General features: G+C 49.1%; 1 protein-coding gene across 1 annotated transcript in view; it reads right to left on the bottom strand.

Annotated features, from left to right (window-relative positions):
* The window catches only part of Plxna2 (plexin A2), a 196,998-nt gene extending 179,519 nt beyond the window's left edge, over window positions 1–17,479 (bottom strand). Inside the window, exon 1 of the mRNA XM_075989535.1 lies at window positions 16,870–17,479. The gene's annotated coding sequence lies outside the window, so the exon portion shown is untranslated. The remainder of the gene's footprint in view (window positions 1–16,869) is intronic.
* Window positions 17,480–18,498: the final 1,019 nt, after the last annotated feature.

Raw genomic sequence — 18,498 nt, 5'->3', positions numbered from 1 at the left:
AAGTTAGGGTTCTGATTTCTTTATACCCCCTAAGAAGGTTGTCTGTACTCTATCCTCTCTTGCATATTTCTAGACAATTTGGGGTAACAGTAACTCAGACTTTCCCTTTCTCTACAGTAAAATGAACCCTCAGTTTTACTTTCAAAGGTGGAGCTGGGATTAAACTAAATCTAGTCTCCATACTTAAAAAGCCAGAGGTGAGGCAGGAAGAAACAATGGGCTGTCTGCCTAGTATGGTGTCCTATGCTCTGGTCTTTCAAAGGCCCCTGGATTCCATCAAGCTACATGCTTCCCTGACACTGGAGAGAGAATGAATAACCAGGCACCATCATGAGGACTCAGTTCAAGCCAGAAGGATGGGATAATGGGTTAACGCTCAATTGTGTATTTTCAGTCAATATTACCAGGTTGAGGTCCTAACCTCAAAAAACTTCAGAATGTATCAAAGACTTCTAAATGTATTTGAATAAAGGGTCACTAACTAGGCCAATAGAAGGACATTAGGATGGGCTTCAATAAATATAGCCAGTATGCCCATTAAAAGAGGAATGTTAGGGGCTGATGAGATGACTCAGCAGTTAAGAGCACTATCTGATGTTCTAGAGGTCAGGGTTCAATTCCCAGAACTCACATGGCACCTCACAACTGCCTGTAATTGCAGTTCTAGGGGATCCAACACCCTCACACAAACATGCATGCAAGTAAAATACCAATGCAAATAAAAATAAATAAATTACAAAAGGGAGATGTAGACACACAGAGAGGCATGCATGGAAAGATAACTTGGAGACATTGTCTCCACATAGACAACAGAGGCCTGGAACAGAGTCTTCCCTCACGGTCCTTGAGAGCAACACCTCTGAAGGCTGGATTCCCCCAACCTTCAGAATGCCTTGAAATATGTCATTGATTCTACCAGTCTGGAAATGTTTTCTATAGCAGATAGATAGAACCAACCAATAGCAGGGAAAAGTCATAGATTTGAACTTCTTGGCTTAGGAATTCTCTTTATTTTCTGAGGTGTGTGTGAAAGGTATATATATATATATATATATATATATATATATATATATATATGTATATATATAGAGAGACAGAGAGACAGAGAGACAGACAGAGACAGACAGAGACAGACAGAGACAGACAGAGACAGACAGAGAGACAGAGAGAGACAGAGAGAGAATGAGACTCATGTTCACCATTGGGGCAGAAGGGAATGCAGAAATACACAGTGCTGAACAGGTGTTCTGGAGATCTGAGGGCAGTAAGCGATGCCCTGCTTCCTACCTACCCTAAGCAATGCACAAAAGATCTACCACTCTCTGCAGCAGAGCTTGGAATGAACCCCAGGATCTGCTAATCTGTGCTTTTGCTGGAGTAGGTTTTCCTCTTTGAGCCTCTCCTGTTCCTATCTTCTACTCCTTCCTAGACAGCGCTGTTGTTACTAGCCCTCAGAACATGATGGAACATGGTGACTCCCAGGGATGGTTGCTGCACATTCCCACTCCAATTCCCTCTCACTGTGGATCCTGGCCCAGGACCACTGGCCTTCACACCAGGGAGGGTTTTCTGATGTTTTCCTTCCCAGGTCTCTCTGAGGGTTCTGGCTGAGCCCTGGAAACCATACCAGCTCTCCTGGGGCCTTAGCAAAACATCCACTGTTTGTCCTTTCCTCACTCAGGCTATAAAAGTTTGGAGTTGCCTCTCTGACTTATGAAGGGTCCCAAGATGAGCACTTATTTGAGGGGCTGGTGAGGGTTCTGTTTCTTTCTGGGGGTACTGGCTGGGCTAGCTTTGCAAAGTCAAAACAAGATTCATTACCCGGGGCCAGGAGCAGGGAGATACACTGCCTGACCTTGCAAACCTGCTCCATATGTCATGAGCCTGTCAGAAATCTCCCAGAATTCCCTTTATTATCTAAAGGTCGCCACCAGGGCAGAGCTGAGAGAGCTACATGGTATTAACTAAACTACAATAGCAATCAATTTCAAGCAGCTGCCTTCCCTGCCACGCCACCTACCACCATCCCCCCTTCATGGGGTTCTGCCTTCTTCAACCCCCTTTGGGGAAAGGACAGGGAGAAGCCTGTCTTGCTCTGGCTATCTCTTGTCTGGATGAAAAGAATCAGGACACATTAGCAGGTTCTGAGGCTATGGAAGCTGATCCTGGGGGTACATCTATCCTCTGGAGCAAGGGGGACCAGAAAAGGTGGTTTGCTGCCCCTTGATCCTAAGTAAGCACCCATCGAAACCATCTTAGCAGTGAGTTGATGCTTTGGTAACCACTACTAGGTTAAAGCACAGGGAGAGAAATTCCCAAAGTTTGTCCAAAGGGAATAAAGTATAAGCATGGGATGATGCTGTTGCTAGGTCAAATTCATGTTAGGAGACACCCAATCGAAAGGGCCATGACTAGGCTGATCCTAGAAATAAGACCAATGAAGACTAGCCACTGCTGTCACTCTTTATTAGTGACCATGGTCACCAGCTATGTTTCCTGCACTACTGGGAATCCTGTCATCTTTGGTTGGTGGATGCTCCACAGTTAGCAGGTGAAGAAGCGGAGTTGAGCACCTTGATGGTGTCCTCAGCTGGAAGGCAGAGCTTCACGGGGCCAGGGTGTTTCCCCCAGTATTCCACAGGGACTATATTTCTAAAATTTACTTCTCAGCCAAACTCTCTTCTCATTAAGTCTGGGGAAAACTCACCAGAACATTAAATACAATTTGGTGAATATTTTATCTGAGACTACACAGTTCATTTCAAATTCACCCTAAGTGGTCATTTATTGTAGGAAGGGGACAGGGCTGGAGTGGGGCTAGCCTCACTTAGGTAGAGTCTGGAGTGTTCTGTGGTGAAAGGCTTGAGAACAGGCAGTCACCGTTCAGAGCAACCGCGTATGCTTTAGTGGAAAGTGAGAGAGTTTTCTTCTTGCCCCTCTTTATTGTATAGGAAAAGCCTGCATCTCTTGGAGGAATGAAATGGCACAGGAAAGCGGAGTTAAAAATTTCCCATTTCAGTGATGAAACAAATTGCAGTTATTCTACTTAATACTATATTATGCTGCCATTAAACATAATGTTTTCAGAGAATGAATGACATAATTTCAGTCCACAGCAGCAGGAGAAGAGAGAAACAAAAGGTCAGGAAAGAAAAAGCCAGAGAGTGTCCCAGGCTATCCTTCACCCTCCACCCCGTTCCCTGCTGACTAGAAGACCCATGGATATGCCCCCAAAGTTCACCACAGCTTTTCTTCTAGGAGGATAATGTTGCTACTTTCCCCACCCCCTTCCCACCAGAGGACCAGGTGAGGCACCTTCTGCTTCTTCTCACAGACCATTCTTTCTGCCTTTGATGGCCTCAGGCTGGATGAGCTCCAGGGAAAAGGAGCTTGTTCCATCCCTAATGCCTCTATCTTTATGTTTCGAACAGTGGCCCTCATCACTGCTGTTCAGAGTATCCACATCCAGAATCCAGGTCTCCCCAAAGTCCAGAAGGGTGGCCTCCACCCCTGAGAAACCAGCACTGCCTTCCCCTAGGTAGTATTTGTATAATAGTTCTATCGTTACCATTCAGACCTTCCTCTGTGGCAGACTGCTGATAGCCACCTGCAGCTAAGACCCAGGTTCACACATCCTACAAGGGGTCCTGTCTCTCAGAGTCCTTGACCCATGCTGCCAGGCACATGGGCAAAGTGAGGGACTCACTATGGAAATACCTGGCACAGCTCCCCATTGCTGCCCAGAAAGCATCCCCTCGGATGCCCAGGTTCCTGCCCTTCCCGTTGGCTGCTCTTCTCTCTCTCTCTCTCTCTCTCTCTCTCTCTCTCTCTCTCTCTCTCTCTCTCTCTCTCTCTCTTACTGTCTACCTCTCTGAGAGTGGTTTCACTCCTATCATCCTTATGACCCTTGGCTCAGTTTCCCCTCTCTCCGCATTCTGCATCACCTCTCCAAACCCTATCCACCTTTCACAGCCCTTCCTAAAGGCAATAGGAAATTCTGGTTTCAGCTATTACTACACCCACCAAAGTACAGTACTGACTCCTTTGTGTGCTACAACATCCTGGGATAGACATTCTTCGAGGGCAGAACTCCTTCGAACTTACTGGACTGCTGTGCATGGGCAGGCACAGTGTCTTTCACTCAGTGTGATTCTGAACAGTGAGAGAAGGAAAATGAACATTTGTTCGGGTTTTTCGCAGCTGACACTATCCCTGATAATCTCCCTGGAGAAATGGTTTGATCTATTTGCCATGCTTGGCTCAAAGATTTGCCATAACTGATCATCTGGAGCTCATGGAGAAGTAAGTGAGCAGTTTAGAAAGGATTCCAGCTGCTGTTCACCTTTAACTTACGGATGAGAATTGCGAGTTAAGAGGGAGACTGGAGAGGAGAAAGAAGGGATAAAGCCAGCTTGTACACAAAGTCTTGGCAAAAGAACTCTAGACCAAAAGAACTATAGACCACAGAATAATACAAGAAGCATATATTGATAATAAAAATATGACAAGTTGGTCACATAAAGTGATCAAAAGCAGAATAGACCAGGGAATGTCCTCTAGGAAGGTTCAGAACAAAATATGTTTGTGAGGAAGTTACAGCAACCCACTGCAGTACTTGCTGTGGAGAAAAACACATGGTCTTTGGAGACAGACGTGTTCAAATCTTATTCTGTCTAGCTGGGTCACCTTGCACATGTTATTGAACCTTTGGAGGAAGAGAACCTTACTTTGCTCTCAGTAAAAAGATACCTAAGAGGGTTATGGTGAGAATCAAGGAGAAAAGAATTTGAAGTGTTTTGTAAACTATACAATGAAACACAGCTTACCATCCCATAGGCATCAGAGGCTGTTCAAAGATCAAGATGCCGTGTTCTAGACTGGGTGAGAGGTTATCACCTAGCACTCTGATTTGGAGACCCAGCCCTCTTGGACTGAGTCAGTGTGCCGGTCCTGTCCTGTTTGTTCCGCTGACAGTCTCCTACTTGCACCATGTCTGGGTCACCCTTTTAAGTCCTCATGGCTTTTGGATGAGTCAAGATGGAAAGGAGGCAGAGGAGGTGCTGAGAAGACAGTCCACCGGGTAGCAGCTCACATTCCCTGACCTCTTTCACACAGGGTTTACTCATTGCATAAAAGAAATTTCTCTTTCATCCTATCTCCCTAGTCTCTCTCTCCAAGTTTTTTTTTTCTTTTTTCTGAACCAAGAGCCAGTCTTAGAATAGGAACCAACTCTTTCTCAAGGAAGTTGATTGAACAGCTTGCTCCTTCCCACCTTCAGTTCCCATTACTTTTTCCTTTGAGACTCTGACTCTTGCAGAACAGATACTGTCAAGCAGCCTGTCTTAGATAGCAGACAGGCTCACATTCACACACTCAGCAGAGGAGGTAACAAGAAGCTAGGTAAAAGTGATTAGTGGAAATGAAGGGTTGGGTGGAATTCCTGGCAGAAGTCTCTCTATTTTAGGCACTCATCTGTGCCAAAACACACAGGTACCCAACCTGGAGGATCCTTCACTACCTGCAGTGGCATTAGTGAGGGAACAGAGAAACATACTCTGAATACCTTTGAGGTCTTATCGTTTCCAGACAGACATATCAAAGTCTAGGGCCTGGGAAGACTAAGGGTTGCAAGGGATGAAAAGAACTCCCCAGTGAGGACTAGGAGAATCAGGCCCAGGATGATGGATGGGGTGTGAGAGAGAAGCCTGGAAAAGGGTAAACAGACAGGAGGTAGTTGGAGGGATGGGGAGCCTAGGGTGAAGAGAAAGAATGTACCAGGGTCAAATAGCAAAGAAAATGCCCCTGCAGTGACAGACTCAAGATCCCGTGTATTATTCCCAGGCAATGCATGTGCATGGATGCTGCTTCCCTCCCTCCATGCATGTGTGCAAGTCAGTCCTCACCCAGACATATTCAAACCCCTTCAGAAAACCTTTCTTCTTGTGTGTTGTTCCATGTCTCCTTGGAACTATACTTTGCAAAGCGATTGCTGTTCCTTAAGGCATAGCACCCCACTTTTATGCTCTTTGTGCAATTCTGTGAGGGCCAATGGCCTTAGCATCACTACTTCACAGGTAATAAGATGTGGGGACAATCCAGGTTGACTATTTTGGTTAAGGTTCTAGGTGTGCAAGGAAGACTTGGACTCTGGGCTTTGAGAGTTACACGTACCATCTGCTTGCCTGATACCTGGAGTTCCTAGTGAGTGCCAGCAACTGGCATTTCTAAGGGATTACCTTCTTTAGCGGTTACCCTACAGTTCTGGATGGGCAATACTGTTTCAAGAGTTGGGGTACCATCTTGCTACCACCCTTTGTTATGAGGATTGGGTTTAAAAGCTATCATTGAGGTGAACTCTTGGGAACCTCTGAGCACTTTTGAACAGCCACCAAATGCCACTTGGCTCCTGCCCAGGTCCAACTGATGAGAAGGAGGGCTGGGGTTGCTGGGTTTGCTGGGGCCTACAGACAACCCCAGCAGCTGCATGGATATTGGTGAATAAAAAGAGTCCAGATGCTCTAATGCATGCACTCTGAGACTAGTGTGCCAAATTCCCCTCCACAGCCTGACCTTTCCTGTGGACAGAAAACCTGCACCCAGTTCCTTTCTGAAGGCTAAGTCTCTGCAGCCAGACTAGACTGTAACAGCTCCTGCCTACCGCCTTGGGGCTTCTCTCCCCACTCACCTCTCCTAGCTCTCCACCCCATCTCCTGGTCTTCAATCCCCAGACATGGCAGATCACTGATTAATTCAAGGCTGTTTAATAACTCTTCTATTTCAATGAAACAAGCTGTCTTGTTTTCCTTATTTTTAACACTGACTTTCGTTTCTTTGCTAAGCATCTTACTGTCATTTAAATTTCTGTCTCCAACCAAGCTGATAATAGACTGGAGTGAGCAGCTGCTTCAGTCTTGTTTATGACAATGATTAGAAGTTAGAGCCTGTGCTAGCTGAGAATTGACCAAACCTCAGTTCAGCAGCTCTGCCCCTGCATGTAGAGAGAGTGCTAATTTTAACATGACTAGTAAAATTCTGGCTCCAGAGGAAACTGGGGTTAATCCTAGCCCAGCCTTCCTAGCACCCTGCTCTGAAGCTGGCTAGGATGGCAAAGTTGTGAGACCAACTGTACTTACTTGGGAATTACGGTCAGTAGCTGGGGGTCAGTTGTTCGGAGCTGAAACTGCCCTGTTCTCAACAGCCTTTTGTCCAGTTAATTTACTGAGCAGCAAAGCAAGAGGCTCCTGCTTGCAGGGTCATAAGTGGATAGATAACTCAGCAAACAGCTAGTTTGCCTCTCTGTCCCACCTTTCAAATACTCAGAAACATTTCCCAAATAGTCTACACATGACACCTGTTTATTTTATAATCCATTAAAAACAACTCATTACTGGAGACCTGGCCGTTTTTTAACTGCAGCTTGGTTTCTCCAAAGGATGCAGATCATGTCCTCTAGGGACGGCCTCTTCCTGGTTGGATGGCTCTGATTCAGTCTCTCTTATCTTCCCACAATATCTTTAATGACACACAGTCAGCAAGAGCCGGAGTGGCGACTTAGCTTCTTTCCGTCATGTTCGGCCTGTTGCACATACTCTATAAACATTTGTTCAGTCAGACTTGAATTAGGCAGTGCCCTGTTCAAACTCCCTGCAAGTAATGTACATGTCTCCCATCTGGATAGATCCTCGCCGAGGCTTTCATTTCTCCCTGGATCAATGTGTTGGCCCTTCCAGTGCACAAGCCAGCAGCCAGGGGCCTCCACTTCCCTTAGCCCTATACCCTCAAGGCTTCACATCATAGCTAGGGGACCATGTGACAACAATATCGGGAATATGTAGCAGCAGATGTCAGAGGTCTGAACCTCTGGATTATATCCCCCATCCATCCCGATCCCTAAGGGCCAGACACAGCTGCCTGGGAAAGTCCACAGGTGCAGAGGGCAAAACCTTGGTGGCCTGACACTCCCTGCCTCTTGCTCCTCTGCAGGCAGATCCCTGAAAGTCAGAGCTCTCGGCCTGTGCCTCCCAGCCAGCAGTCTTCAGGCAGCTGCTGAGGTCATTGTCTCAGCCTCTTCAAGTTGTGAATGCTGAGTCTATAGAGACCGCAACACAAACAGTGCCCACAGTGCCTCTCAGGAGGGAAAGGCCGCCTGCCCTTGCCAGAGCCATTGACTGTACAAATAGCAAGACTGGAGATGGATGGAGCAAAGCTGGTTGGAGCTATTGAAAAGAGGGGGAGCCTCTCTCCCCACACTGCTCAGTGCCAGTAGACGCTGGGGATGTGTGCTAAAGGCCGGCAGATGGGCAGGAAAAGAGGCGTGGTGAGGTCTCCTGAGGATACTGCCTCATCATGAGCTGTGTGTCTGGCCAAACCCAGGAACAGAGGGTTGAGGATGGCGCTGGGTACAGGACGGGAACAAGATGCTGAAGAGAGAAGTGATGCCACTCTGTAGGCAGGTCTAGTGGGCAGGGACAACTGGAGTGCAATCGCTCAGTTTGGGCTTGGATTTCATAGCTGTTATTTGAACTTAGGTTAAAGCTATTTTCGAATCCTCAGAAACACTTTCCAAGTGTTCTACATACCACATCTGCTTATTTTAATTCATTAAAAATATTTAGTAAAGAGAATTGAGGCATCATGTTATGCCTGTCCCCATTTCCTGAAGTAGGTCTTTGTATAGTCATGTCAAACATGCAGGAATATCTTCTCAATGCCACTTTCCCTTTTCTATATTCTAATACGGAATGAGGCTCTTGCCCAGGTAGGCTATATGACGGCGTATGGGTCCAAGAGAAGACAGGAAATGCTTTTCCCCAGGTGTGCTGCAAGACATTACAAATGATGGGCAAAGGCCAAGGAGTCTCTGGGCCCTCCCGCACCTGCCAACACTTTTCCTACTGTGCTTGTCCTATGCACCTCTTTTCAGAGTGAGACAGCACCTCCTAAGCACAGTCAAGATTCTGCCCTTGCTTTGCTGGAGGCTGACTCTCAGAACAATGCCAAATGACTAGCTCTAAGACAGTGTCCTTCTCCACTCCAAGAGTTGAAGGTATCAAAAACCCGAACACAGCAAAGTCAGAATTCAAATCTCAACTCTCATATATAAATGCCAGCCATAAAAAATGCCTGCGACCTCACTGCCAAGGCTACTGTGGATTTTCCTCTTTCCAGATTCCACTGAGTATCCAGATCTTTTTATTTTAAGCACACACAATTTCTTTAAGTAAGATCTTGCCTTTTCAGAAAATTCCAGATAAATACAGAGAAAATAGTGTGTGTGTGTGTGTGTGTGTGTGTGTGTGTGTGTGTGTGTGTGTGTGAATGAATTCAGAATTTCTAAGGTTTTATTCTGCTCTAGATTTTAAAAATAACTTTTCCAGTTGGCAGCAGTAATCATTTTTTTCTAACTCCCTTAACACCATCTTCCTCTGTCTCCATCTGAAAACACAGGCAAAGTGAAAGCTCTTGAACATCACAAAAAGCCTATCACAAACACAGAGGGAGACAGGGGTGCTAGTTAGAAGGGAGGAGCCAGCTCACCAGAGTGTTCTGCAAGATCTCTTCTCCCTCCTGCTACTGGGGACAAATGGAGTTATGGAGAAAGTCAACAGGTGAGAAACTCTCAGGAAGGGTGCGAAAAGTGTGAAGGGAAGTTCTTTGTTCTTCCTTTGTTCTTATGTAGCAGGAGCTGTATGTGACACCACACACCTCCCAACCATCTGTCTGGCTCTTAGTAGGCCTCGCACCCTCTATGTGAGGCCTCCTGTTGGTTTTCCAGTTACACATGTGGTTTATATTATTCTATAAGAGCTTGAGTTGGAAAACTGGAGGGGTTGCTACCCTGGGTCACTCAGATAAGAACTTCTTTCTTCTGGATAAACCTGGGGGTGTTGCTTACAGAAGTCCTGGTGCTGTGGGTTTCTGTCACTGACTGTGAAAGCCCCAGTTGGGAAGCTCCTGCTTGAGGCTGAGGGTCAGCCATTCTATCCTACGTGGAGTCTCTCAGAAACAGCAGCACTTAGACTTGAAGCACAGACTCAGAGTGGGGCCCTGCTGGCTCAGCGATGGTCTCCTATCTCCAGATGTGGAAGGGGTCTGGGTTCTACTGAGAACTGGTCTTCTAGGGAGTTCAGAAACTGGGCTCTTCTCCTTCAGCTAGGAGGGGGAAGCAGAGATGGGGAACAGGCAGGGAAGGTGGGAGGTCAGAGGCCAGTGTAATATTTACCCAGCTCAGTAGAGGCCTTTCACTTTTAGAAGCAGGAAACAACTTCAAAGCTGTAACATCCCCTTGCTACTTTGCCAGCAGACTAGTCTGCTGTCTCCACAGGCAGGAAGGGCTCTCTACCAGTCCTTCCTGAACCTACCCCCTTTTCCTAGCCTGTCTCTGCTTAGAGGTCAGGTGCCTGGTATGCTCACAGAAGAGTTGTCCTGGTGGTTCTCAAAGTGGTGTGCGCTGTTCCCAGAGTGCCCTTAGTCACGCTGCGCGAGCCTCACACAAGTCCGCACTTCATAGCAGAGTAGCTATATTGGGTTGACACTAAGAAGCCAAGGTGCCAACTACACAGTCCAAGACCTGAACTTCAGAGGTTCTTCACAATTATCAGGCCCCTCTTCAACATACCCATCCATATACCCACACAGGTGCTCCAGAGCATAACTGCAAGGGCTTCTCAGGTCTCTTGAAGCCCAGGGCCTATTCCTAGTCTGGGACACCTCAGTGCATAGAGTTCAAGAAGAATTCTATTTCCCATGATGACATGAGAGTCCTCGAGGGAGCTGACATCTGCCTCTTGTTAATCTCCCTCTGCTCACCCTCCTTGACCTTCATCTCAGATAAGATTCTAGACACTTAGATTGACGTAAGGATGAGCAGTGGCATTTCCTGGTCCGCCACACTAGTGTCCATGCCTCTGGCTCTAGGTAGGATACTGGAGAGGAACGCAGCAGGAAAATCTCTCCAGACTCTGCTCTGGGAAAACGGTTCTGGGGAACTGATTAATAGGACACAACTCCAGCGCTACCATGGGAGAGGGGAAGGAGCAGCGATGACACTGAGAGGTAGTCAGATGGCCCCTCTTGATAGGACCCTGGGGTTTTCAGGCACCAACCAGTTCTCCCAGGAATCTACCATGCAGTGAGTGACACAGGTTATAAGCTCTGAAGGAAGGGAAGCCCTTCTATCCTTGAGCCGTGAGTTGCCACATTCTTGGCAGTACACAAGTGGTCGATCTCTATCTATTTAAACCTGAATGGATTCCGATTCCTGCTTCCAGTGTCTGTGTGGTTTACCATAGGGGCCGAAACAGTAGCTCAACGACTCAAGTAATGTTCTCTTAGCACCCAAAGGAGAAACCAAAGCTTCAAGGTAGGCTGTCTACACACAAAACAGAAAGTCTGTGAGTCTGAGTCCTCATGAGGGGTGGGTCTGCTGGATAGCACGATGCTCAATGCTCCCAGAGCCTGTGAGGGCTGTAGGGCTCTTTCTCTCTCTCCTCTCTGTGTGTGGGTGTGTGTGCGCGCGCACGTGCACATGTTGGGGGCCATAGAGGGGAGACAGTCATACAGTCATTTACCATATATTCAGTCTGTGCCCCTCCCCACTTCTGTTCTGAAAGACAGGTTGAACTTACTGCCTTTTCTCTCATCCTGAAAGTAATTTCAGCAAGGAAAAGCAGGATTAAACTTTCATAACACAACACATTTATCTTATTTAGCTTCTTTCTTTCCTCTGTCCTCCCCTCTTGACCCTAGGTAAGTTTAAGCCAGAGGGAAGCTGAGATTAAATATCAGGGAATGGTATTAGATCTGAGGAGACACTGATCTCTGGTTCCCTGCCCATCCCCAAACTTCAATATTTTTCCATCCCCTGTTGCACAGTTATTATCTCCGTGGATGAGAGAAGCCACTGTGCTCTGTGCGTGTTCCCTCTCAATATTGTCCTCTTTTGAAATGAAAGGGGGAATTAGAATTCAGAGACAGGCTCCCAGGGAGAATATGAAGACAAAGATTAAGTCAGTGATACAACGTTGACATGCATTTAGTTCCTGAAAGGTCTTTAAAAAAAAGTCTCCTCCAGAGCTGTGTTGCCGCTGCTGAGACTGGCTGGAAATCCACATTAGGGAGTGAGAAGAAGGGAAGGTCTGTGGCAGGGACTTGGGGATGGGCCAAAACTTTACTTGCTGATAAAAAAAAAAAGGAAAGATTCTCTTGGTGAGGCAGCCAGGACTGGATTTGAGCATACGTCTCTTCCCTGGCTACTCAGATATGAACTGTATGGGTCTAAGCCTCTCTTAGTCTCCTAAGCCCAGATAAGTCCTGAGGGGCTGGCCTTTCATAGTTACACCTAGACAGACAGACAGACAGACAGACAGACAGACAGACAGACAGACAGACAGACAGACAGACACACCCTTCTCCTGTGAGGCTAGCTTTCCCTGAAAGCCTGGTAAACACTGCTTAATGCCCCCCCCCCTTACTCCTTGACTTTTTCCCTCCCCTGACCCCACCCCTCTGTGTCAGAGGTGAAAGGTTCCAGTTCTGCTCTCTGTCATTTGTGGTCTCTGGGTGGTGATGGCTGGGAGTTTCTAATATAGCCCCCTCCCACCCACCCAAAAAAGACACAAAAGCCAGTGTTTCAGAGCAAGTGTGGTTTTCAAGAGTTCCCTCTAGTGGAGAACACCTGTTACTTCACCTTGCGGGAGCCCAGAGCCTCATTCAGTTGCTGGCTCTCCCACCGGGTACAATGTCAGTCTCTATCTATCTTCCCCGTCTCCTGTCTCTCTGTTTATCTGAGACCCTGTCTGCATCCCGACTTCTGTTATCACCGCACATGAGCCTCCACGCCTGCATCTTGAGCTTGATGCTCCATCCTCCTCCTGCTTTTCTCTGGCTTTCAGCAAGGCAGTTCTGATGGGTCAAGCACTTTGGAAAGACCTCCTACCAAATGGCTTAATCTCAAATATCTAAAACAGTACCACAAGTCAGAGGCATTCAGAGTCTCTGGTGAACCAGGCTTTCAGTAGGAAGAACAAGAGGCTTTTTCCGAATTTCCTCCTCCGACCCCTGCTACCCCCCATTTCCAAGCAAACTCCGGCCTAATGGGTTGATCTATACTTCCAAAGTATCTGTACCCAAATTGTCTGGAGTCCTGTGTGAAGCCAGTTTCCCTTATCAGTTCTCCCAACCCTTACCCGCTCCTTAGACTCTGACTGCACCCTGCCAAGTGAACAGGTTGCAAAGCCTGGGCAAACAGACAGATAAAGGAGAGGGGGGTGCTTGAAGAAGGAAAGGATGAGTTGGTCAGGTACTATGTCGAGGGCTAGAGGAAGACAGCAGGGAGGGGTAACATCAACCGTTTTGCTGGGGGAAGAGAAGACCACTGGAGAACATCTGCTCGTTCTCAGGGCTTCCCAGAGAAATCCTGCCACCCAGATGAGGGACAAGGCCAGACCAAGTCAGGTTAATGGTTAACCAACTGCTGAAGCAGGGAACTTTCTGGAAGAGCTCAGTTGTAAGCTCTTCCTCTCTCACTGTATACTCAAACTCCACAGGGACCTTGATCTCCAACAAAGAATATTCTCACCTCTATTCCTGTCCTCCAATTCAAGATTGGAGCAGTGTGAAGTTGCACAGAGGTTCCATATGCCCAGATGCCAGGGAGCAGAGCCCCAAAGAGGCTAAGGGCTGAGCAGAGGAGAGAGCGTGGCCCCTTCAGATCAGCCATTCCCCACAGGCGCCTTGGGACCAGCTGTTTGACCCCGGGAAGAACTGCCTTTCTTTTTGTCTCCATGGGGGTTCACTTTTAGAAATGACAAAAAAAGCAGGGGATGGCACACCCACCCCTCATTTACTCTAATCAGGCATGAAATCTTTGTAACTATGTGAAAAAACTGTTTCCCATAAGGGAATCAGTTCCATTCATCATTGTTTGAACTGAGCATATGTGATGGGGAGAAACAGAACACTCACATAGAATGAATTGATAGCAGACAGCCTAGGGGGAGGGGTAGCGCTGGGGGAAGGGGTGGTGTTGGGGTGCTGTACATATGAGCTGTAAAAACTCCATCCAGCACCTCAAAGCCTGCTTCTCTTGCTTCCCTGTGGGCAGCCCTGAATTATTGTAGCTAACAGACTGTAACACAATGCTCCTGTCTCTTTATGATCTGCATGGGGCTGGGAGGGGGGCTGGCTCTGTGCTCCTTGCCTCTCCATTTGCTGTGATGGACAGAAGTATATTGTACCCTAGTCTCCCTGTGCAGAGACAGCTGTGTAGCAATGCAGGAAGACAGCTGGGGAGAGGGGCCTGGAAACAGGAATTGCCTCCCCCACACCAAATCCTGTATCTTTCAGAGGCAATCATAGAAAGCAAGGTGGAACAGAAGCCATAAAGCTCCACAAACAGTGATGACTCCGGCACCACAAATATTTTGGGATTCCTGCGCTGGCAAGCTTAAAGCTCCTGCCAACTGCTCTCCTGTGTATTTAAGCATGTTCACTGGCTTCTCTTCCTGCTCCTGTGCCTCCTTGTAACATGCCCATGAAATAAAGATTAGCTGAATAATCGGGAGTATTTGTAATAGGCCTGGGAGAGGCACCTAGCAGAGACTGTTCTTTGAGACTTCCTAACCTTATTTTGAGCACAGAACTCCTGCAACGCACACGCTTAAACTTAAACATCTACCACATCTGCAACTTCTCTTGGTCAAGAGTGTTGGAGGGCAATCTTTCATTAGCAGCCTGGAGATGGGGAGATGACGTTCAGAGCTGCTCTGATAGGGACCAGCAGCTTTGGGATGTCATGGCCTAGAGTGATAGTCCTATGATATCACTGTCTACTCTTCCTTTAGACTTTGGCCAAAAGGTCAGCGACTCTTCACCCCTGCTTGGATCCAGGCTGTAAGGGTCCCCTGTCCCTATGCCCTGCCAATGAGAAGGGTGCAGCTGAGACTTCTTCACCAGGTTGTAGTACCTGGGTAGAGGAAACCATTTAAGACCTTGTCACTTCAGGACTTGCAGCTCGGTAGCAGTCTCTCCTGTACATCGGTCAAAAGTCAAGTCCTTTTAATTGCTTTTCAGCCCCCATCCTAATGCAGTTTTCTGAGGACAGAAAGGGACCAGAGAGGGCAATCAGTCTTCATAGGCCCTCTTCATCAGCAGGTTTCTGGATAGGATTAACTGTGAGAAAGAGGAGACAGGTTCTTTAGGTAATACTAGCTAGTGACAGCAGAGGCAAGTAGTGAGATGGCTGGGGGCATAGCACTAAGGGAGATGATGACAGGTAGAAGACAGACAGGAAAACAACCTCCTGGGGTATGGGACAGATTCCACTCTGCTTCCTTGGTTCCCTGCCCTCTTTCAATTTTCCACCCCTAGCACCCCCAGCCGAGATCACAGGTAATTACTTCTAAGGATGCTCTGTGAGGAGAAGAGAAGTTAATGAATTCTTCTATCTTCCTGCCTGGAGGTCAGGGGATAGAGGGCTGCTAGCGACTCTAGGAGCTTTCTGGGGTGATTGCACAGAAAGTTGTGCATTTCAATTAGGAACAGCTGAATTCCTCCAGTCAGGGCTGAGCTCTTCTGGGGATACTGGTGCTCGCTGGAAGGCCCCGACATTCAGAGCTGGCCCAGAGGGAAGAGTGAAGTTTCAAGATCTGGGAAAAGGCTCGGTATGACTGGCCTACTGTTGTATGGAATTGCACAGCGCTGAACCTGACTCCAGCTCTGTTGAAAGCGGTCAGCCCAGTCCTGCCCGTGGTCCAGCCTAGATAGTCAACTATACAGACCTGGTCCATAGCAAGGATGGATGTGTCTCAAAATGTCTAATTCTCCACAGATAGGCCTTCAGAGACATCTAGTAGCCTCACTTCCCAAACCCATGCACCTCTGTCTGTTGTGCATATACGGGTGGCTAGAGAGCTATGTTGTCTATGGTGTTGGTTCACTAGAGAACTGAACATTCTTGCCGTCAACAGCTATGAGCTCTCCTTTCCAGACTGTGGTGACTGCCCTGGTATCCCAAGTTTACCCGCAGCTTCCTCTCCCTCTTATCTCTCTGTCTGAGCTGTTTGCAGAGGTAGGTCCTCCTAGGGCAAGGGTCATGTTAAACAGGTGGATATTTTTGAGGTCCCTAAAATAACAGTTTCATGTGACGCTTTGACCATTTAGATCAAGATGAACATTTATGAAGACTACTTGTGAGCAAAAGAAGCTCGAATTTTCTAGGACCCTATCACTTCTTGGGGTGGGGCAAAAAAGAGTAAACAGAGGGAAATGAGCTTTAAGGAGCCTCTTGGACTCTGGACAAACTCCCACTTCAAACCATGGGGGCCGGGCCCCAGCTGGGCACTATGCCATGGGGGATGGGGGCAGGAACATTTAACCACAGTGCTTCCAAACCTCTCACTGGGCTTCCTGGAACCCGCGCAAAAGATGCCTTCTCCTTCCCAATTCCCAATCCACTGAACCACTGAAATGGCCAGCGGCCACCCGGGACGACAGCGCCGAGTGAACGCCCCCCATCCGGCCTCCCGGCCACAGTCGCCTTAGGCTATCTCGCTAATGCTACCGAGGCCCTCTCTGGGTTCCAACCCTGGGACAACCTCGCCACCCGGGCGCTCCCCAGAACTGCAGACCGCCGGCAGGTGCGCGTTGCAAGCGCGCCACGGAGCGCCGGAACCACCGGAGCCTCCGGAGTCGATGGCCCGGAAGCCGCGGCAAGAGACCGCAGCTGCGAAAGTGGCGGATCACGCGCGGAGACTCGCCGCCACAGTCGAGCCTTGGCCGGGGCCGGGACCCCAAGGGGACCTGGGGAGGCTGCGCCTGAGAAGCCGCCGCGGGCGCGCGCTCAGGGAGAGGGCGGAGGGCTCCGCTTACCCAGCTCGGCGGTGTCTGTCTGTCCTTGCGTCTCCGCTTCGTCCGACTCGGCTGGCGGCTGCCCAGGGCAGCGCGCGCCCAGTCCCTGCCCGACCCGAGTCAGACAGACGGCCAGGTCCACATGGAACCCAAGATCATTAAAATCCACGGCCCGCGCCGGCCGCCTGCCTGTATTCCTGGGGTGGCCCTCGATTAGGACCGCGCGTCTTCACCCCGGTCGCCTGCACTCAGGGACCCGGACGCGAAGGGGCGTGGGGTCCAGCAGGGTCCCTCCGGGGAGGCGCAAAGCCGGCTGTCTTCAGGTTTTCCCGGCGCGACTTTCCGGGCTGCTCTGACATCAGCGATCCCGCGCTTCCTTCCCTTCTGCTCCCGGCCCGCTCGGCCCCATTTCCTCCGGGAATGGTTGCCAGCTCTGTCTGCGACCGGGCCCGTACGCTTCCCGCGGCTCCGCGGCTGGCTTCCGAGTCCACCAGATCGGATCGCTAGTCCTCGGCTGAAGGATCCCAGCAGCTGCGCCCGCCGCCCCCGCTCAGCTCTGCGCGGACAGTGCTGCGCGCTGCGAGGCTAGGCTCGGCTCCGGTGGCGGCGCCCTCAGCCGGCCTCCTATATTACCGCGCAGCTCATTATCATAGAGGCCGTGTTAACCCCCTCCCCGCCCACGCGCCCCGCCCGCGCAGACCGAATCCCCTAGTCTGTCCACCCGAGAACCCGGCTGAGCTACTGTGCTGTGGGCGTTCGCCTCGCTCAGCGGACCCCGTAGGAAGCCAAGTGGCCAGAAAGGTGCTACCGGGGTCTGGGGACTCAGGTCCTGGCCTGGTGAGTCTGCTGACTCGGCCTCGGGAGGGGTTCAGAGTGACAAGGGCAACCCAGCCCCTCGCGTGGCATCACCTGTCACCGGGCACAGCCTACCCACCTCCCTCTTCACCTGTGAGCTAGGGGTGAGTTCAGAGGGACCTGGCTTCCTGATGGGGTTGAGAAGGGGTCTCGGATTTCGGAGGAGCAAAATTCTCCTCCCTATAAATTCCAGAAAGCCAGCGAGCTGTCAAAAGAGGTTTGAAGTTGTTGATAATTATTATTTCTACAATGCGAAGAGGAGCCTGGCTTTGCGTCTCCGGTTTCCTGCTCCATTGGGAACCCTGGATGTAGGGCAGGGCCTGAGTCGGATAGGTGCTGTAGAGACCAGAGGAGAAGGATCGTTTGCATTATCCAGATCCGCCAGCCCACCTCGTACTGGAAACAGAAGGTGATGGCTAAGAGGTTAAGACAGACAACTTTAATAACCTCAGAAACGAGGATTTTCAATCTTTGGGTGTTTTGGCGCCCTCGCCGTCTTGATTCCTTGTCTCATAGTTTGTGTATCTGCATCAGTGACCATGACTTTCCCGTGGCTTTTCCCGTCCTGTGCAAGCTAGACCCCAGTAAGGTCTCAGGTCTTCCAGCTGAAGACTGAGCACAGAGTTTACTCAACATGTCCAAGTGTCCAACGAACGTCCCCTACTGCCCTCTCGTGGCCACACTTTTCAGTAGTATAAAAAGAAAAAGGAACGTGGAATCAGCCTCTGAAACCAACTGTTTTGTTGGCTGAAAATTCTCAGCAGGGCCTTTAAAAAGAAAGAGAAAGGAAATAAG

Source organism: Microtus pennsylvanicus, chromosome 10 (assembly GCF_037038515.1).
Source record: "Microtus pennsylvanicus isolate mMicPen1 chromosome 10, mMicPen1.hap1, whole genome shotgun sequence".
NCBI classification, from domain to species: domain Eukaryota; kingdom Metazoa; phylum Chordata; class Mammalia; order Rodentia; family Cricetidae; genus Microtus; species Microtus pennsylvanicus.
Note: the sequence above shows the minus strand (reverse complement) of the source record. Positions and strands in the feature narration are given on the sequence as shown.